At 38.5% G+C, this 22258-nt stretch overlaps 1 protein-coding gene across 4 annotated transcripts in view; it reads left to right on the top strand.

Annotated features, from left to right (window-relative positions):
* adgra2 (adhesion G protein-coupled receptor A2) overlaps nt 1-22258 on the top strand; it is a 118920-nt gene that overhangs the window by 11476 nt on the left and 85186 nt on the right. Inside the window, exon 1 of one of the 4 annotated variants that reach the window (XM_057831184.1) lies at nt 20302-20381. The exons of 2 other annotated variants lie outside the window; for them this stretch is intronic. The gene's annotated coding sequence lies outside the window, so the exon portion shown is untranslated. Of the gene's footprint in view, nt 1-20301; nt 20382-20955; nt 21025-22258 lie in introns of those variants that run through there. One more of the 4 variants, XM_057831185.1, reaches the window with a different exon arrangement.

Here is a 22258-nt window from a genome sequence, read left to right on the forward strand (position 1 = left end):
TATTATACTGTATTATAAACTGTTACATGAACATATTAGGCCAAGATTATGACACAAAAATAATCAAATTCAGAATAGAACAACAATATGAAACATCACCCATCCAAAGAGCATTAGCGCCCTCTAGTGGAGAAAAAACATTGTTAACTCTGATTGGTAAAATGGAGTCATGTGGTTATTGTTTTGACGTCTCACTGGTGAAACTGAGACTGTCACTGTCGGCATCTCTGGCAATAATAAAGTCAATATGTAGAATACACAAAAAATATAACAACTCTATTGTAGCCCAAAGTAGTGGAGTAAAAGCAGTGTTTCTTCACAAATCTACTCAAGTAAAAGAAAAAAATATTGCATGTTAAAACTACTCGAAGAAGTACATTTTTCTCAAAAAGTTACTCAAGTAAATGTAATGTGTTACTACCCAACTCTGATTTTGATACATGATGATCCAAACTGGTCATCTTGAACTACTTTGGCCTTAATTTGGGTTAACTGTACACAAGGCTTCATCATCATCATCATCATGCCGCCCTGGCTGTCTGACACGAGCCTGTCACTTTAAATGTCCCTCCCCTTGCATGAGAATAAACACTAACACATTTCACTCACTGTTTCCATTAAATATTACTCCCAATTACCTTGTGCCGAGGAAAGAAACGTGTAGCCTGTGAGAGCGGCGTGACATCACGATAATTTAGCGCCATTTAGGCGGATATGTTCGTACTGGGATGCACTCGTTTGTGTGGTCTATTTGGATTTAAGTTGAAAGAATGGCTGGCCAAGCCAAAACATACAATCTTGCCTGATGAATGGGCTCATAATCTATTGGTGACACATGTTTGGGCGGTGTTGGTGTACACTCAGAAGAATTAGCTGTAATACTTTCTTCACAGCTGCTTTCAAATATTATTTGTTCCCACAGTGTGTGTAGTGTCGCTGCACTGTATAAAAAAGGTCGCACTGGAGTGAACACATGAGGTAAAGTAAGTAGATTTGTGCCCTGGGAGAGCTAAAATCAGCCAGTGGTCCATTTATAGAGCTGTATGTTTCGGCTTTAATAAAGTCAGGATTATACATCTGCTAAACACATTGCTGCAAACAGGAGGGGAAAAATAGGAGTGGTTGAGGTGATTGAAGATCATTTCCATGGCCACACCTACTCATTGTGGTTGACTTGTTTGGGTGCAAATACTTAGCATGCTACCATGAAGTTGTGCACAAAAAAATATTGCAAGATTTGATGGAGGTTTAGAATGGACAATGGCATTTCAACTGTGAGGGACATGAAAAACATTATTGGGCATAACCTCGTATCCACATGACTGAAATGCTATCTCACGCACTAGTTGTGTGTTTTGCCTTATATCTGGCAATACGATTCGTATCACGATTTACAGGTTACGATTTAATTTGATCCCGATTTAATCCTGATACTATACTTGAAGACAATTACAATGAGCCCTCGTTTTTCGCGGTTAATGGGGTCCAGAACCGGCCGCAATAAGTGAAAAACCACAAAGTAGCACCCTCCCCTCCCCCTTTTGTGCATTCAATGTATTTATTCAGATTTAGCACTGGAAAGAGATACATATAAGACATTTTTTTCACCTTTCCCCCCCTAAAGTAGTAATAATTAAAAATATATATATCAATCAAAACTTTTATAATTTTTAGGGCTGTCAAAATTATAGCGTTAACGGGCGGTAATTAATTTTTTAAATTAATCACGTTAAAATATTTGACGCAATTAACGCACATGCCCCGTTCAAACAGATTAAAATGACAGCACAGTATCATGTCCACTTGTTACTAGTGTTTTTTGTCTCCCTCTGCTGGCGCTTTGGTGCGACTGATTTTATGGGTTTAAGCACCATTAGCATTGTGTAATTATTGACATCAACAATGGCGAGCTACTAGTTTATTTTTTGATTGAAAATTTTACAAATTTTATTAAAACGAAAACATTAGGAGGGGTTTTAATAGAACATTTCTATAACTTGTACTAACATTTATCTTTTAAGAACTACAAGTCTTTCTATCCATGGATCGCTTTAACAGAATGTTAATGTTAATGCCATCTTCTTGATTTATTGTTATAATAAACAAATACAGTACTTATGTACAGTATGTTGAATGTATATATCCGTCTTGTCTTATCTTTCCATTCCAACAATAATTTACAGAAAAATATGGCATATTTTATCGATGGTTTGAATTGCGATTAATTATGATCAATTAATTTTAAAGCTGTGATTAACTCGATTAAAAAATGTAATTGTTTGACAGCTCTACAATTTAATGTATTTTAATAAATGGTTTTTAAGTACTTCAAATTAAACATGTAACTGTCCCACTTAATTACTTTTAAACAACAATTAAGTAGAAAAATGCTTGCCTTTATTAAATGCTTCATTGAGTGAGTCTACGCCAATCCACTCAAGCTGATCACTTACACACAATAAGTTGCCACAGCAATTGTTTAACAAGTTAAACTAGGATTGACACATGCGATGCTTTGAAGTTTCAGCTTACAAGCATCTGTGGCAAGATCAAAACATTAAACGTCTGTCAATCATCGTTAACTTTACTAAGTAACTCCAGTGCGCTGCTTGACCAACAAAGAACAGGAGGAGAGAGAGTGAGACTACGTAATTGGCTCGAGACGGCTCATCTGTATTAATTTTTTTAATAGAAAAAAAATCCGCGATGGACTGAGGGCGCGAAGTTTGACGCGCGAAGTAGCGAGGGATTGCTGTATTGCGATATTTGTATACCAATTTAGAAAATAAATTGGACATATAAATTTATCATTGAAACCTCATCCAAGACAAGTAAAATGTTTTTCTTTTATGTTTGAACAACACATGGCTTTCATTATAACATTTTAAGTGCAAACTTGCCTTAGTCGAAACTTGCTTAAATGCAGGATTCAAAATACTTCATACCTCAGTTTTTGTAGTCAAAATGAGCCCAAATTTCAGACTTATAAAAGGATTAATCTGAACAACCACTAGAGGGCGAGGTACACAAATTTCTACTCGGATTAGTCTAATGTTGTTGTTACTTCAACAGACTGCAAGTCAATGCTACTGCGTGCTGTCAACTACTGGACGGAAGTAGAAGTGCAGCCAGTGATTTTTTTTTTCCACCAAAACACACGTGTAAGGATCGATCGATACAGATTTTGAATCGATACGAGAATTTCGTAACGTAATATATCGGTATATCTCAGAATCGATTTTTTTTTTTTTTTAAACACCCCTCTTGAAATCCTTTCTCACATAATAGTGATTCCTGTTCCTATGTTTTTGCGTAATCTGTAATGTCTATGCGTGTTTCTGTAGTACAGGTAGCCCCCGGGTTACAACGTACCCGACTTACGTGATTTTGACTTTACGACGCTGGGGTCTCCAGTCTTTTTTTAAAAAAAAATATTATTATAATGTTGACTTTTGTTTTGTGATGCATGCTTTATTTTGGCGTAGGAAGCGTAGAGCAGGTAGTACTTCCGCACGCCACACTTGTGAGTAAGAGCGTATTTACACACAAAGAAAAACACATTTGTGCACATGAATAAGAGCGCACACACACAAGGAAGAGCCATGTGCTGCCACGAAAAAGCTGAGTGTGGGACGGGAAATAGCCTACTCCCACATTTGTTGCTTGTAAGGCATCCAGAGGAAACAACTTTTGTACTGTTTATTGTGCATTTTCAATAGCGTACCACACGTAACATGTCACCTTTGCTCATTAATATTCATGACGTTAGCAGCTGTTGCTAGGGGGGTCAAACTTGCGTTTGTCCCTCATGCTAGATGCATGTAAATAGTATACGAATGGGAAGTTTACTGAGCTAAACCTACCAATTCTGTCCGAAAATGATGTCCCTGAGCCAAATTCATTGGTAAAGATGTGGAAGAACGTACAAATGTTCAGTTGAAGAGATGTCTTGAGTATCAAGTGCTAAAAAAGACTTGAAAAAAAACCCGACCTGATCCAGAGGTATGTTTTTTTATCGACACCTTTTTAATTATTAATTATTATTTTTTTTTTTTTATTAATAATATTAATTATTATTATTAAAGCAATTTATATTGCTATTTTTTGTGTAGCGATCGAAAATACTACTCAGTGACAGCAAAAGAACACTTTTAATTTTTTCATTAATAAAAAAATCTTAATTGTATTAATTTATTTACACTTCCTCTTACTAATGTTGTTTCTTTACAACAGAAAAGGTAACAACAGTGGCAGTCAGATACCATTTTAATTTTTTTCAGGTCATTCAATGTCAGACAGAAGCAGAATGGCAAAACGCCACGCTAAAAAATTAAGTAAAAATATCAAAATGGCTTACCTGTTCGGGGCAGGCTGTGGCAGGCAATGGATCAGCATTGTCACCTGTAGGACCATGGCCCCCAACAATACTGCATATGAAGGTGAATGGATTCACCTTGCTGGCGTTAAACTGGTCTTTTGGACATCCGCGCAAGTTGTTCCATTGTTCACATTTTTTCCTCTGAGGTTTTGGCTTCGGGAAACGTATGAAGAAAACATCCTTCATCTGTCGTAATGGCTAGAGTCGTTTCTACAAGTTCCATAGCAGCAGTGTTTACTCGGCATGTTCTTTTTTGAAAGATTACTGGTAGAAAACAAGCAGTACCCCCAGTTGACCCCCTTCCAGTTTACGATGGTGACGTCACGCAGCCTTGCGGTCTAAAAATAGCAATCGTGCGGTATGCTATTGTGGTCGAATACTTGGGGCGAGTTGATGTGATTGTTTTTGAAGATGTGCGGACGCTAACTGATACTTGCTAATTGTTTGTGTTCATTGTTATTGCTATATCAGCAGCTGGTTATAAACATAAATTTAAAATTTAATCTCATTTTTATCTTAGTTTCATTCTGCAAGAGTTGATGTCTTGAGCAACTGAATAAAGTCGGCAAATCACACGGACGTTTGATATCGTTTTTTGGAGCTTAGCTCGCTAGCTAGCTAGGACTAAGCTCCAACATCTTGACGAGGACGGTACAATGGCGTAAAATATGTGTTTTTGGATAGTTATTTCGACATTTAGGCGGTATTTAAAGGTTAATTCCGATTTACGGGGAAATTCGGGTTACAGCGGTAGCATAGGAACCAAACTTGTTCGTAACCCGGGGACTACTTGTATGTATGACATCATGTTCATATTTCATATAAACCAGTCATTCACGTATAATGTCTCCCTCCGCCTCATATAAAGTACCACACATTCAGTGAGTATTTCTGCTCCAATCAATTTTCGTGACATTTGGCCTAGATGTGGAATGCGAGATGCGTCCTGCATATTCATGTTATTTTTAACATTCCTAGATCCACTGAGAGTAATGCGGCGAGTATTCCAGGTGAGGCGGTTGAGCCTCGCGCCGCTAACTCCCTGACTTCTCTCCTGGGGATCTCCTAGCAGAGCAGGTCCGGAGGCTTCCCGGGCCTGCATCTACGTATAACGCACAACAGCTGGCCCCTGTGAACATTCCAGCTGAGGCCCCTCACCCTTCTAGGAAATCCCAATGTGGATTTGTTTATTAAAACTGTTTATTTTCCTTGCCAGCTCTAAAGAAGCAACCGGTTGCCACCATATTATAAACTCAACGCGGTATCTGCACTAAATTCATGATCATGCTAGAAAACACCCTCCTTTATTCTTCTTAACTCTTATCACTGCTTTAATGATGCATTATAAAAGTGACAGCCATGCACTCCAGTCTGTCGCACTTTCCCTCTTTTTTTTCTTTTTTTTTTTTTGTCAAAATCTTCAGCTTGCCGATTCTCTCCCTTTCCCACCCCTTTATCACAGCCTCGTCCACACGCAGTAACTCTTAACCTAAATATTTAGGCGTCTTGGTAGGAAACTGCCATGTCCAAACTCCTTCCAGATGTGAGCCTGTGCAGCCTTGTGTTTAGGTCTAATTATGCACGGCTGCAGAAGAGCTGCTTCTCTGGGGGAGGAAGAGTGAGGGAGGCAGATAAGCGGAGTGAAAAGTGCATTTGTTCGGGAGGGACTGACGACAAATGATGGACGGTGCACACGCAAGAAAAAAGTGGAGAAAGTGCAACGCGAGGTGGAGAAAAAGAAGAGGGAAAGAAAGAGGAAGGAAAGAAGTTTGGCTGGGGGTTCAGAGGGTTGTGCCCCTGGAGACTCCAAACTCCCCTCAGCCCCTTACAAACAGCAGAAAAGAGAGCTCCTCAGTATAGCGCAGCTTTTCTCCAGGACTATGTTATTATTAGCCTTTATGCGTGAAGGAGGGGTGGAAAAAGAACTTCAGGATGGATACACGATGCATTCTGAAAGGAATCACAATTTCTTTTACAGTCTTGGAAGTTGAAAACCATCTGACCTTTTGATTTAGTTTGATTTCCAGTTCATTTTCTGATGCACATAAAGGAATTAAGCCCCTTTCACACATGCCGAAACACCGGGAAAATCGTGGGATTTAAACATGCAGCAGTTGTATGTGAAAGCAATTTCCCGAGTCGACTGACACGGAGATTAAGCAGACATTTCACGTCTTAGTATAATGTCCGGGACTTTCCCGGGAAGCGGTTCGCGTGAAAACAGGTGTTAAATTCCCGGGTCACAGCACGATAGATGATGACTTAAATATCATGGCGGGTCGATCGTCACTTCCTCTTTCTTCGCAGTAAGACGAAAAGCGGTAAACAAACATCGCAATTATCAACATAGCAAGCGTGAAATAGCTAAATTAAACTGAAAACATAACGAAACTGGATTGTAAGGCTGAGGAAGAGAGTCCATCGTCCATCTTTGGAAATGTCTGGTTTATTTTGTTGCCGATGTTAGGGTTTGCAACTGTGGAAACAAGGTTGTACTACAAGTACAAACCACAAAACAAAGGAGGGAAGCGTTCAAGGGTTTATTTAAATACAAACAAAAACACACGCGATTGCGGAAAAGGAGGAAAAACACAATGGGTCCATGACAGTAGAGCTGAGTAAGAGAGTCCATCGTCCATCTTTGGAAATGTGTGGTTTATTTTGTTGCCGATGTTTGGGTCTGCTATTGCGAAAAAAGAGGTTGTACTTCAAAGCAAAAAAACAACGGAGGGATGCGTTCAAGGGTTTATTGTATACAAACAAAAACACACACGATCGCGGAAAAGCGGGAATAACACAATGGGTCCGTGACAGTAGGTCGACGGGGATCAATAATACTAACCTAAGTGGTAGACAGTCTCGAGGAGCTTGAATTGGCTGCAGTTTCAACGTCGAGAATGCTCCCTCTGGAACAAAACACGATTTGACCAACATTGTGACAGCCGATGCCGACCAAAAATGACGTAATGTCCGGTTTATAAAATCACGCAAGCAGCACTTCCCGCACAGAGAGCACCAGTGGGCAACACGGAACAAGTCTGTGAATGTGTCCAACCCGTGTCATTCTCTGGACATCTCTACATGCGTGAAAATAATGACGCGAGTAAATCCCGCGTCACTTTACACGGGAATTTCCCTGGAAATGTGTGTAAAAGGGCTTTTGAATCATGATAATTGTAAGTGTCAATGGATAAACTCTGTGACCGTTTCTCTTTTTGGCTTATCAAATTGATATCCTTGTGGAAGGATACATACAGTACATGCAAAAAAGAAGAAATGCAAAACAACTGATACAGTTATCTTTTCAAGGCCCACGGAATATTGTCCTCTATGATTACTGAAGAAGAAAAAAGTTGCTCAGTCCTTCACCAGGAAAAAAGTTTGATAATACCCTTTTTCTGTTCTTTGGTAATAGGCAGTAGAACATTGGTTTTCAGATTTGCAGCACTTTCTTCAAAAAGAAGTAATCAGGAGTGTTTTGTGAAAAGAAACATATTCAAGCAAAACAGGGACTTTTTTGCTTTTAAGGGACTTTTAACATTTGAAGAGGGGTTTTATTCTATAAAGCATCTAGAACAGCAGCCAGGAATGACTTTTGATGGTGAAATAATCATACATTTAATGGTCCAGTGATCCCTCGTTTTTTGCTGTTAATGGGGACCAGAACCCGCTGCGATAAGTGACAAATTACAACGTGGTTCCCCACCACCAAAATTATATATAAATTAGGGCTGTCAAACAATTAAAATTTTTAATCGAGTTAATTACAGCTTAAAAATTAATTAATCTTAATTAATCGCAATTAATCGCAATTCAAACCATCTATAAAATATGCCATATTTTTCTGCAAATTAGTGTTGGAATGGCAAGACAAGATGTATATATATATATATATATATATATATTCAACATGCGGTACATAAGGACTGTATTTGTTTATTATAACAATAAATCAACAAGACGGCATTAACATTATTAACATTTTGTTAAAGCGATCCATGGATAGAAAGACGTGTAGTTCTTAAAAGATAAATGTTAGTACAAGTTATAGAAATTTTATATTAATGTTTTCGTTTTAATAAAATTTGAAAAATTTTCAATCAAAAAATAAACTAGTAGCCCACCATTGTTGTTGTCAATAATTACTTACACAATGCTCATGGGTTCTGAAGCCTATAAAATCAGTCACACCCAAGCGCCAGCAGAGGGCGGCAAAACTCCATAAAACACAGCAAGTAAGCGTTTCACTGTACTTTCATTTAAATCTGTCTGAGCGGGGCATCTGCGTTAATTGCGTCAAATATTTTAACGTGATTAATTTAAAAAATGAATTAACGCCCGTTAACGCGATAATTTTGACAGCCCTGATATAAATATTTATTTATTTATTTTTTCTTGTGTGTTCAATGTATTTATTCAGAGTTAGCATTGGAAAGATATACATAGAAGACATTTTTCACTTTTTTTCGCCAAAGTATAATTAAGAGGTTTTTATGCACTTCAAATGTAATCATTATGATAAGTTTTAAACATGTTACTGTTCCACTGAATTATTTTTAAACAAGAATAAAGCAGAAAAAGTCTTGGCTTTATTAAATGCGTTATTGAGTGAGTCCACTCAAATCCGCTCAAGCTGCTCACTTACTGTACGCACAATGAATTGCCACAGCAACTGTTTAACAAGATACACAATGATTGAAGTTCGTTTCTCTGGCAAAATCAAACATTAAATGTCCGTCAATCATTGTTAACTTTAAGAAGCAACTCCAGTGCACTGCCGCCAACAAAGAGCAGGGAGAGGCAGGGAGGGAACGAAAGTGAGAGTACGCGTCTGGCTCGGGACAGCTCATCTGTATTTTTTATTTTATTTTATTTTTTTTAATCGAAAAAAAATTTGCGATGGACTGAGGGCGCGAAATTTGAAGCGCGAAGTAGTATACTCGTACTTTGTGAGTGAAATAATTTACTACAATGCATGTCGGACAGGTCGCTCGTAATGATCATATTCATATGACACCTCTTTGGTCCCTGTCTGAGGACTTGAGAAGCAAAATTGTGAGGAAGCATGGTTAATCTCAAGGCTTCAAGTCCATCTCCAAAGACCTAAATGTTCGTTTTAGTCAGATGGACTGTCAAAATTTTGACACGTGCATACTGAACTTATCTCCCACTGAACATAAGCTGCCAAATCTTTACATGCAATTAACCTGTTTGAGTGTAAAATGCATCAACAGCTCTGATTTGGTGCCACTGTGTCCTTATTCATGGAATCTGTGTGGATAATGATCATCTTTTATATTTAAAAATAACAACAACAACAAAAAAAACTATTCTAGTACAGGAAGTCCCCGTGTTACCTGAATTTCAGCGTAAGTCGGATTTAACCCTTTAAGAACCCCTCCAAAATCACTATTCAAAAAGTCCAAAAGTATTGTAATTTGTTTAAAGATGGAGGATACACTGTCCTCGGGTGTTAGCGTTGGGCCTCTCGCCTTGTATGACTGAGAAGCAGACTCAGACGTCCGACATGGTTAAAGGATAGCTGCGCTCTGGTTTGGCCCACATTGTTACGGTCCGCGAATCTGGAATACAAGATTGGACTCAAGAGCAGACAACAATCGAGGGGATGCGTTCAATGGTTTATTAATACAAACAAAACAATCATGCGATCGCAGAAAAGGGGAAATAACAAAATGAGTCTGTGACTATAGGTCGATGGGGATCAAATAACACTAAACTAAGTGGTGGGCAGAGTGACAATAAGATAACAAAAAATAATCACACTCAATACCTACACAAGGTACAGGAATCACAAGACAAGAAACAGCTGATGAACAAGCTAGCAAATACAATGAACCCTGAAAGTACAAGTGTCAAATGGTGATCAGCAAGTAAATATCTCGTCACCACTCTCTTGGATCACTGGTGTTTATATATTATTGTTGATTAGCTGGAATTAGTTGCAGGTGCGACGTCGGGAACGCCCCCACAGCCGTAACAAAACAGAATGTGACACACATAAGGCTGTAAGTTGTTTCAGCTAATATGTTTGTGAAAGCATTTGTAATTACGTTTACAGCTACAGTTTGTGGAGTTACGCATGAGCGATTTCCTATGAGAATTGTGAGAACATTAGCATTCGTAGCATTTAAGCTAGCGGACGTAAGGCAAATTAGGCTAATTTGATGTACTAAATTTACATATTGATCGGACTTGATGGACGTTTGAAAACCAATTGTTTTGTGTCAAGTGTTGTTATTGTTAAAATGAATGTCGTTTTGAACTTAAGTGTACATATGTGTGTTAAAGCTTTACAAATTTTCAAAAGTGAAGGAAGTAAAACGCTTCAACAAGCACACTTGCCTTGTTTCTCTGTATGTAAAGCTGAACTTCATGTTCAGTGAGGACAGAACACGTCAGATTAATAAAGTAAAAAATAAGACAGTGAGGTACAATAAAGTACTGTTTTTGCAACAAAAAAACAAAAAAAAAACCCGACTGGAGACAAAATGGTGGACGAGTCTCCAATGTTGTAAAGTCGAAATCTCGTAAGTTAGGTACATCGTATTCTTGGGACTACCTGTACTGCCTTCCTTGCTATTTCTGTTTTGATTAGGGCTGTCAAACGATTAAAATTTTTAATCGAGTTAATCATAGCTTAAAAATTAATTAATCGTAATTAATCGCCATTCAAACATCTCTAAAATATGCCATATTTTTCTGTAAATTATTGTTGGAATGGAAAGATAAGACACAAGACGGACATAAACATTCAACATACTGTACATAAGTACTGTATTTGTCTATTATAACAATAAATCAACAAGATGGCATTAACATTATTAACATTCTTTCTGTTAAAGGGATCCACGGATAGAAAGACTTGTAGTTCTTAAAAGATAAATTTGAGTACAAGTTATAGTAATTTAAGTCATATTAATTTTATATTAAAACCCCTCTTAATGTTTTCGTTTTAATAAAATTTGTAAAATTTTCAATCAAAAGAATAAACTAATAGCTCGTCATTGTTGACGTCGCCGAGCAGGATGTCACACGGGCTCCCTGCCGTTCTTCCACAGTGTCTTTAACTACATAAGGTAGTGATTGAAATACACCACAAGGTGTCAATGGCGAGTTTTAAATTAAAGACCTAGCCAAGGCATTGTTTGACTAACTTTTATGTGTATTTTGCATAGCTATTTTCGATTGGGAATGCCAGTTCTCTTTGCATTAAGCGCTTTTCTTTTTGTGAAAATTATTTTTTTGAGGGATAGGAATATTATTTTTGTGCTTTCACTAAATTATACTGTAGCGACTTAACTGTTCCGCCCAAATGCATGATGGGAAGTTGGGCAACCATGATTGTCAGTGGTGGCTGCAAATGGTATACAGTATGTTCTGCGTTATGTTCAATGAGGCGTGTTAAGAAAAAGATCGTCTCATGTCATTCTTCCCCACGTCACTTGCCACAATACTTGTTGTGAAAGAGTTGCCAAAGCTTAAGCCAATAAAAGGTGCGGTCCAATGAGCGCCTGTGTCTACTCGCATTTCTTTGCCTTTTCGCTCTCAATGTGCTAAAACGGCGTCATTGTAAACTGTTTGAGGCAACGCATTAACGGGTCATTCCGTGCATGCGTTAATTGCGTCAAATATTATAACTTGATTACCCGGTAATTAAAAAAAATAATTACCGCCCGTTAACGCAATACATTTGACCGCACTAGTTTTGATGAGTTTGACATACAGGTAAAATAGTCAAGCTTTAGCGAAGCAGCAATGTCAGAACCCCTTAAGCATATCACCCACCCTCCCTGGCATGCTGCCCTTGATTGACATCAATGATTGCAAGTCAGATCTCATTTTTGCACAACACACAACACATGCCATTTAACTTTCCCACCCAAAATACCACCGTCTTCAAATTTCTGACTCAGAAAGAGAAAAATCCTACAGCTGGTCCCGAACTAAGTTCGGCAAACCTACCACTTAAGAATGACTTGTTTTCCCCACGATTTCATGGTTGGGCACTTTTGGACTTTTCAGAATACTATGACTCTCTCTTCATAGTAAAAGGGAGGTCAGATGGAGAAATGTGGAAGCATGAAAATCCCTAATGGTTTTGCCTTGTTACACATGCTTGTTGTTCTTCCGTCATCATTGTTACGACTGTTGATGTCGGCTCGGTGGGTGACAACCCAAATTAGAGGACCCACATGCTGTGAGGTCACCGTGCTCGTCTTTTGGGGATGCCCCCTCATCCAGGACAGCTGGGGTGAAGATACCACTTTGGCAAAAGAATGGCATACTGTCATTGGCTCATTAGTCTGATCTTAAAATTGTTTTCAGTGAGATGCTTGCTGAACACGTGCTGTGGTTGAAGTGTACACTTGAGCTTTTTGTCACTTCTATATTGGTCCAACCACTTCCTGGCTTTAGCTCCTCTAAATAGACTATGTTGATTTGCCACAAATATATGAAAGATAATGAATTAGTAGAAGCATTTTTTAAAATGTATTTATCTAATATTAGTATCAAGGGGGTAGTTTTGGTCTCAACATTGGTAGGGACGATATAACAGCATAACCTGCATATACACTTCGGGATGGGACATTAATTAGACCAAAAAGATTGAGTGATCGGGGTCAGGGCTAAATTTCTCACGATTATGAATTAATTGATATGCTAGAACAGGGTGCTCACCAGTCGATCACAGCGCTATTGTGGGTAGCTCGCAGCATCAAAACAATGAACTCATTCACTCCCAGCCATTTTCACCGGTGCAACCCCCTTCACTCCCGGCCGTTTTACTGGATTTTGACTGATTTTGCAAGGCTCACAGATAATTCTGTTCTATTGCTATATAAACATGGAACCCACCAAAAGAAAGATTAGACTCTTTTCTTTAAGCAGGAAAAAAATAGTGCGTATCTTTTTCCATTCTTTAGAAATCAGCATTAGAAAATTTTCCATTTTCTGATGAAAAAAATCTGAGAAATTGAGCTTTTTGCAAACACATACGTTTCAAAACATAATTTTGACTTTAACACAGCTATTTTTTGCTTTAATTACATCCAAAACATCTGAATAATGTTTCCTTTTACAAAATAACATAAACAACAAGACAAATAGAGCTTTTGATAGCAAAGTAGCAATTATTTACATATAACTAACTGAGGGATGAAGCTGTTGTGGCCGCGACAGCCGGGTAGACTTTCCCTCATCGCCGCCCGTCTCATAAAGATAGATTTTTTTTTGTAGTCTTTCTTTTGTGGTGACCACTGCCTCGTGGCAGAGTTCGCCTGGGGATCTTGTGTTCCTGGGGTGGAACTGGTTTGGTCATGCGCGTTTCCGTTCGGGACACTGGAGGGCTGCACTGGTGGTCCCGGTCGTTCTGCTCGGTCGTCCGCCGCCTGGCATCCTGGACGTCCATTCGGTCATCTTCCGCCGGCGCCCCGGCCATGCGGCCCGGCTGTTCGTTCCATTGAATCCGGTTGGGGGTCTTACCAAATGCGCTACTGCCCTCCAGTGGCCAGTTTTATTGCTTTAAAATGGATTTTCAGCTTTGTGCTTTGGAGCTAAGTTGAATCAGCTCCAAAAAAAACGTAAAAGACGTATAAATACGTCTTTGGGACACTGAAACAATTAAAAATAGATATAAATGTATAAATACATTCTAAGTTTTTAGAAGCAAATGAAATTATGTTTAGTTAATTATAATTATGTTGTGTCGTGTGAGTAACGTATGCGGTTATGCAGCACCTCTCTCTCCCTAAGCAGCTTCGTGCTCAGATTTTTCTAGTTCTATAGTTTCCAGCAGAGTTAGCTACATTTTTCAGGTTAATTAACGTTAAAAGTCGAAAACACAAACAAAAGGGACCTTCTCTCTAGGCAGCATCCAACTCGAGTTTTACAGGTTAGCAAGTTCACAGGTAACTCTGATGCAGGTTGATCTTTCAGTAGCAAAATTAGGGGTGTGTTTCCCACTTCCACAGCATTGACGTCCTTTTAAATTACTTACAGTGGTTGCTGCTGGCCAAAAAAAACTTCTAATATCCCCTTCTTCGAAGGGGGCGGCATGTTGTTGACATGTATTCTGTCGGGGCGTGTGTGTGTGTGTCGGGGGTTGGTCAAGTCATCAGCCAATCAAATGTGCGTGGGGGGGTGGACAGGGGCTTTCAGCAAGTGAAAAGGGGTAAATGTAAGTTTGAACATAATGAAAATAATTCACTTAATAGAGGTAGGGTCAATTCTATCCTTACAGCATTTGGGAAGACAATCTAAATTACCTATGTCACTGAACTCATTATATTATGCATATAAGGTTGCTTAAAAGTTTGGTGGGGACAATTTGAGCATCCTGAAAAGTTGGTTGTGTTGGGTATGTCCCTACCGTCCCTATGCAGACCTGCACCCTAGATTACAATTATTTTAGACCAATTTGTCTTAGATGTTAATATCAGTCTTTTGTCATTTTAATTTAAATCGAAGGCCCCGGTTTTAGTGCATCTTTTTCTTTTATTTTATTTTATTTTTTTAATGAATATATGAGTTTGAAAATGGCATACAAAACCCAACTCAATGTTGAAATGAAATAATAATATAGAACCATTAAGTAAGACAGATTCGTTCTGTCAATACGCTTATCATCCGTTTTGCTATTTAGTCCATAAATGAGATATTGGAAAGACAAACAACAATATTCCCAAATGACTGAGTATTTTAGCATTCCTGACTGTCATACAAATTTATTGAATATTAAAACATAGTAAATATTTAAAAATGAGTAAATATGTGGTTAAACCAAATGATCTATGTGGAAGTATAAAGGGGATAACTTACCGTAAATTTCGGATTATAGGGCACACCTGACTATGAGCCGCCATCCACCAAATTTGACACGAAAACGGCATTTGTCCATAGATAAGACACACTGCAGTATAAGCCGCAGCTGTTCTCACTGTATTATGAGATATTTACACCAAAAGATATTAACCGGCAACACTTTATTTGACATCGAAGTCATAGCACTGTCATAAGATCAAATTAACCACCATGAAGCTTTGAACTAATTGGCTGCAAAGCTTCAGTGCTTCAAGAAGCTTCATTTGGCCGTCACTTCTCACTTGGGGGAGACAGTCATCCTGTGGTGCCAACACTACTGTTGTCCAACATGCCTCCTAGCATGCATTGCAGCGTTACAGATGTAAATAAAAATCAAAATTCATGTTCTGTGCTAATTATTTCTTCAGTTACTGTTCCATTTGTTTCATGAATTACTAGTTATAGTATTTGGTAACACTTTATTTGCTAGTGGTGCCATAAGACTCTCATAAGACCATCATAATTATGACATAACACTGCCATTAGCGTTGATGCATGCTTATGACAGATGTAATTTTGTGTCACCTGGCAAATGATCTCACTTTTGAATGGATGTAAAGATCCAAGCTGGACATAAATGTTTTTTTTTGACATGATTGGTTAGGTCATTAATGCCCATGATAGTGTCATGTCATAATTATGACGGCCTTATGGCTGTCTTATGACACCGCTGTCAAAGAAAGTGTTAGCTATTAACCCAGAGAAATCAACAAATAAGCCGCACTTGACTATAAACTGCAGGATTCAAAATAAGGGGAAAAAAGTAGAGGCTTATAGTCCGAAAATTACGGTAATAGGAAAGTGAATCAGTTCACATCAATCCTAAACGCAGCTGACATTCTGTTCTTATACTGTTTTTGGATGACAGTAAAAATTAAAAATAGCGAAATAAAAAGCAAAACACATACAGATGAGATATCCTGATGTTTAGCATAAACATATGTAGTTTTTTGATTTTATTGTTTTTTTTTTTTTTTTACATGTTCCAGCATCTATACAATTGTACGCTGTTTTACTTTGGTGCCATGCATCAAAGCAGATGCCCCGTGTTATTGCTAACATCTGTTGGCTTCTGTTCACTCAAAGTCAACTTACTCCGACAGAATATTCAGTTGGCTAGCCTATGTTAGTTTCAATCTGAGCCCTTCACCCTTCATTTCAAGTATTGAGGCCTTTTGCTGAACCTGCCCAATGCGAATGGCCTACAAAGCGCTCGCAGATGTGTGTGAGCGTGCAAGCGTGTGTCCAGACAGGAGGACGTGCACGTCCATGAGACGTCCCAAGAAGTCGGCTTATCAGCGGGGAGGATCCGAAAAGCGGGAGGAGCGGCGGGCTGAGGCATTCCTGCAGCACTACAGTTTATTTATGTGGGGGGAAAAGGTGTTGAGAGGAGGGGGCGCTCCTCCGCACATGTGAGCTGGGGCAAGCGGTCAGCTATAAATCAAAAAAGCAAACAAAGGTCTGACATTGGATACTCTAAGCTTACAGGCCATTAGAGCACCTGCCAATGCCACACAAGGGTGGGATTTAATATTGCCCTCATAGGTCAAGGTAATGGAACCCCCATAGACGCACACCTACTGTGCAGTGCCATATCTTGATCATGAATTCACTTAACACCTCATCTTACACGTCGATTAAAACACTGTGATGTCTCCAAACCTTGGCGAGGACACAAAGATGCGTTGTAGTCGTCTCCAGTGGTTCAATGTTGTTTTAGTTTTTCCTTTCGCTCCAGTCTCTTCTTATCTCACTCCAAATATGCCTGACTTTGACATTTCCTTGCCAGTGCTAACTTCCCTATCCCTGCGTTTTACCACAGTGGCCCCCGAATTTCCCGTTCTGGGTCTCCAACACACATGGATACTGACGCACGGATATAATGGGTGTCTATATTGGGAATGCCTGTGGCTATATTGTGTTCATGTTTTGGTGTGTGTGTGGAGGAGTGTGTGTGTGAACGTGACAATGGTGCATTCATCCTCTGTGTTACAATAACATATGTCTACAAACTTCCTTTTTCACAATTTGTTGAAACACAATCATGTTCATTCACATAAATATTATGTCCAACAACATTGCAAATAGACGATAGATGGTGATAGACGAAACAGATCTGCTCTGAAAATGAATCGTTTGCTTCGAAAACATTGCCATATTGCCTCGTACAAGAATAAAACTAAGAAAACAGCAGTGTTTTTTTTTTTTGGCAGCCCTTTTAATTTTTGTCTTTTGGACGATAATACCGTATTGGCCCGAATATAAGACGGCCCTGATTATAAGATGACCCCCTCTTTTTCAAGACTTAAGTTTGAAAAAAGACTTTTTGACCACCAAATTTTTATACAGAAAATAATTACAGTACATCTGAAACAAACGATTATAACAATATATTTGAGACAAAAAGCATGTTTATTTTCGTAAATGAATGGCTTCTGGTTTCTGAAATGTAAATGAACCAATCTATTGTGATAAAACAACAAAACTGCAATAACTGCATTAACCACCAAAGTGAAGTCTAACCGTAACTGTAGTCTTGAAACAAATCTGAATAAGGAAAAACATTGCAATAAAATAATGCAAACTGGTTAAACTAGTAGCTGATATCTGTCATGAGAGAACATCGCTTCAATGATATCTGGCGCCATCTAGTGTCGTGAATGGGGAGAGTAGCTGAGATCTGTCATAAAAGAACATCGCCTCAATGAAATCTGGCATCATCTAGCGTCGAGAATGGGTATAATGTCTAAACAGTGAATATAAGACGACATTTTAAAATCTTATTTCAATGCATAAAACATCGTCTTATATTCGGGCCAATACGGTACTTAGTCAGTGTTGTTAATCTTACTTTAAAAAAGTAATTAATTACAGTTACAAATTACTTCTACCAAAAAGTAATTGCATTAGTAACTCAGTTACCTGAATGTAAGATTAATTCGTTACTTGGCAAAGTAACTGGTGATAGTTTTCATGTTTTTTTTTTTCTCAAAAAAAAAAAAAAAAAAAAAAAAAACAGGTCACACAATGTGAAGTTTAAAGGTTTTTTTGGGACAATTGGCCCTAGCTCAATTCTTTACCCTAAACTTAACTAGACACAGGGGTATTGCGGATATTGCGATAACTAGATAGTAACCTTTGCTATGTGTGGAAGTCATTTAATGTTGTGAACCAACTGTTAAAGTTGTTAAAAGTGCTCCCGTTAATTGCATTAGCTCCCTTCCGTCTACTTTCGACATGTTTAAGTTTTTAAACTGTTTCATCATTTAAAGATAGATTTAAGTCAAGATTTTGCCGATTTAGGAGCATTTTAGATAAAAAGTTCGCGAGGAAGGTTCTCTACAACAGAGCCTTTCTGAGAGGTCTACTGCTTTAAGATGGCAGCTCTTTACTAACGCATCTAGTTCTTTATACATGTTGCTAATGCCGCCGTGTCTGTCATTTGCATCTAGTCCTATATGATGTGATATCTACCGTAGCATCATGTGGGCGTAGTTTGTAGGCTATCGGCTACAGTCAGGTATCATTGGAGCCACCTAGCTTCGCGTTTGCAACGCCGTCACAACTCCCTTGCCTCCTTCCCACTCCTGCTCTGTTCTCTCGTCTCCATGAGTCCGTCTCTCTCAGACTTTTCTCGCGTCATTCAACCAGAATAGTAACGCACGCCTTTCCAGCCTGAGTAACTGTAATGGCGTTGCCAAGATGAGAAAGGTAATTAATTAAATTACTCACTATTGAGAAAAATAACGCTGTTAGTAACGCCGTTATATTATAACGCTGTTATTAAAAACACTGGTCTTATGCTGCGTTCCAGAAAAGTGGGATGTCGGACTTTTCCAACCTCCAACTAGGAAAATATCATTGGAACGCCACTTGAACTGGGAGGTCCAAGTCGTGAAGTCGGAGAAAAAAAAACTACCCCGACTTCCAAGTTGTTTCAATCTGACGTCACTGGACAAAATGGCGCTCAAGAAAACTTATTGAATGATAACACAATAATGAAGTAAATCAAGTTTATTTGAGACGCCATGTATTTTTTTTTCTCTTACAGTGAATTATCTTTGTTGTGCTATGTTTTTATATTGACGGTCAGCAAAGGATGCAACTAAAAAAAAGGCAGTCTACAGAGTGGGCTATAACGCAGCCGTCGTTTTTCCTCTACTATTTGGTCGCTTATAGGAAGGCAGGTTCGCTGGAGGTCAAAATGTCTTTGGATGGCCAAAATAAAAAACACCTCGTCGCGATCAGCCATCTTTGTTGTTTACATTTGCTTGGAACGCTTTGAGGTCGGAACTGGTACCATCCGAGTGTGATAAATCCGACTTCCCACTTCTCTGGAATGCAGCATTAGTCATATTTTAGTCATCTCAAAACGTGTTTGCCTTCGTCTAATTTTTGTTTACGAAAACTCGAGACTAATTTCGTCTAGTTCTAGTCGACATTAAATGAAAATGTTTTCGTCTGTAAAATTTTAAAAATGTACTCCAAAAATTAATAAATAAATAAAATTTCAAACTATTTCGAATGAACATCAACAGACGAGCACATATTGTAGCATTTACAAAGACAACGCCAACTTGGTGATAAAACACACTCAGCAGAAAAACAGTACATTATTTTCAATTATTTATACCTACAAGGACGCCACAAACTGTATGTATATAAAAAAAAAAGCATTAGCATTAGCGTTAGCATTAGCGCGAATGAGTTACATTTAGTGGGTAATGATCACTCAGCACAGACCTTTAAAGCAGTGTTGTTTCGTCAACGATGACGATAACGAAAATATTTCGTCAACAAACAATTTTCATGACGATGACGTCATGATGATGCGCTGAAAACGTTTCTTGGGAGACTAAAATATATATAAATATATAGTTGTCGTCTGATGACAGGAGAACAACATGAAAATTCGCCATAGTTTCCATCATAAATTCACAATGTGTGATATTTTCTTATTGTATGTGTAGTTAGCACGCATTTAGCAGTGGTTGGTTGCGTCACTCATGTGACGTGCTGCGCCTTCCCCCCACGCCTCTCACATGCTTACACACCGGCCGGGGAGTAAGCCTGAGCCCATTCCAGGCTCCCTTTGTGCAATATATGTGTCAGGTGCTGCTTGGTAAGTTTTGCCGTCTTATTTTGGCTAGATATGCCATGTTGTTTTAGCCTTTAAAGGTCTGTGCTGAGTAATCATCACACACTAAACTAACTTGTAGTGTTAGCATAGCGTTCGCGTTAGCATTAGCATTTAGCGCGGTGACTGTCTTCATAAACCCTTGGAAAACATTTTGCATACAGTTTGTGTCATCCAGGTGAGTTTAATTAATTGCAAATAATGTGCTGTTTTCCTGCTGAGTGTGTATTATCATCATGAAAATGGGATGTCCTTGTTGACTGTACAGTTATGTGCTCGTCTGTCATGTTCATTCGAAATTGTTGAAAACCTTTTTTTTATTTGTTCACGGACTAAAACTTTTGAAGTTTATATACGAAAACATTTTGAGAATTGTCGACTAAAACTAGATGAAATTTATCTGAGTTTTTGTTGACTAAAACTAGACCAAGACACATTTTGAAATGACCAAAATATGACTAAGATGAAGAAGTATTTTTGTCAAAAAGACAGACGAAAATTAAAATAGCTGCCAAAAACAACACTGCTTTAAACGCTAAAGTAACATTGCATTTTCTCTTTGGCCTAGATAAGAAAACAAATCTTACTGTATGCACAAGCCTGCATGAAGACTGGAGAATACACACTGGTGAGGAGGGGACGGGGGGCCGCAGCATGTCACATGAGTGACACAAACAGACCATGCTACGATGCATACTAAACTAACTTGTAGTGTTAGCATAGAATTAGCATTAGCATTTAGCGCAGTGACTCGGTCTCTTTTTAAACCCTTGGAAAACATTTTACATACAGTTCGGACACAGGTAAGAATAATTAATTGAAAATAATGTGCTGTTTTCCTGCTGACTGTGTATTATCATCATGAAAATGGTGATGCCAATGCAGACTCCACAGTCATGTGCTCGTCTGTCATGTTTATTCGAATTTGTTGGAAACCTTTTTTAAATTCATTTATTCATGGACTAAAAATTTTGAAGTTTATACACGAAAACATTTTGAAAATTGTTGACCAAAACTAGACGAAATTTATCTGAGTTTTCGTTGACTAAAACGAAGACGAACGCATTTTGAGATTACTAAAATATGACTAAGACGAATAAGTATTTTCGTCCATAAGAGTAAGACGAAAATTAAAGTGGCTGCCAAAAACAACACTGCTTCAAACGCTAAAGCAACATTGCATATTACTCTCTGGCCAAGATAAGAAAACAAATCTCACTGTATGTTTCAGCCTGCATGGAGACTGGAGAATACACACTGGTGAGTAGGTGACGGGGGGCGCAGCATGTCACATGATAGGCACAAACAGACCCTGCTACGATGCACGCTAAATACACATGAATGTCACACCTTGTGAACATGTGACGGAAACTGTTTGGTATTTTTATCGCCCGTCTCGTTTAACAAAAACGGTTTGTCACCCAAAACATCTATTTAGCTTGTTATCGTCTTGTCGTCATCATGAAAAAAGTGTTCGTTATCGTCATCGTTGAGAAAAACAACACTGGAAAACAGGTCAACAAATTCCCTGCTGTTGTAATTGCGTCAACGTTATTTTATAAAATAACTGACCGGGTGCTATTGACGACGCTAGGGCTGTCAGCAATAATTTAATCCAGTCAAATTGGATTGGATATCTATTGCTGTCAGTGGCATTAAAACATTGATCATTCAATATCAGCCATGACCGTTCAAATTGATTTTATGTCTATCGCTGTCAACACATTTGCTTTAATTGATGGTGAAGTGTAGACTAGGGTGTCAATTGTACGGCCTGCGGGCTGGAAGCGGCCCACCACGGGGTCCAATTCAATTTTTAGTTCTTTTTTTTTTGTTGATTCTCAAGGAGCAATATTTGCAAC

This window comes from Corythoichthys intestinalis, chromosome 3, assembly GCF_030265065.1.
Source record: "Corythoichthys intestinalis isolate RoL2023-P3 chromosome 3, ASM3026506v1, whole genome shotgun sequence".
Taxonomy (NCBI): domain Eukaryota; kingdom Metazoa; phylum Chordata; class Actinopteri; order Syngnathiformes; family Syngnathidae; genus Corythoichthys; species Corythoichthys intestinalis.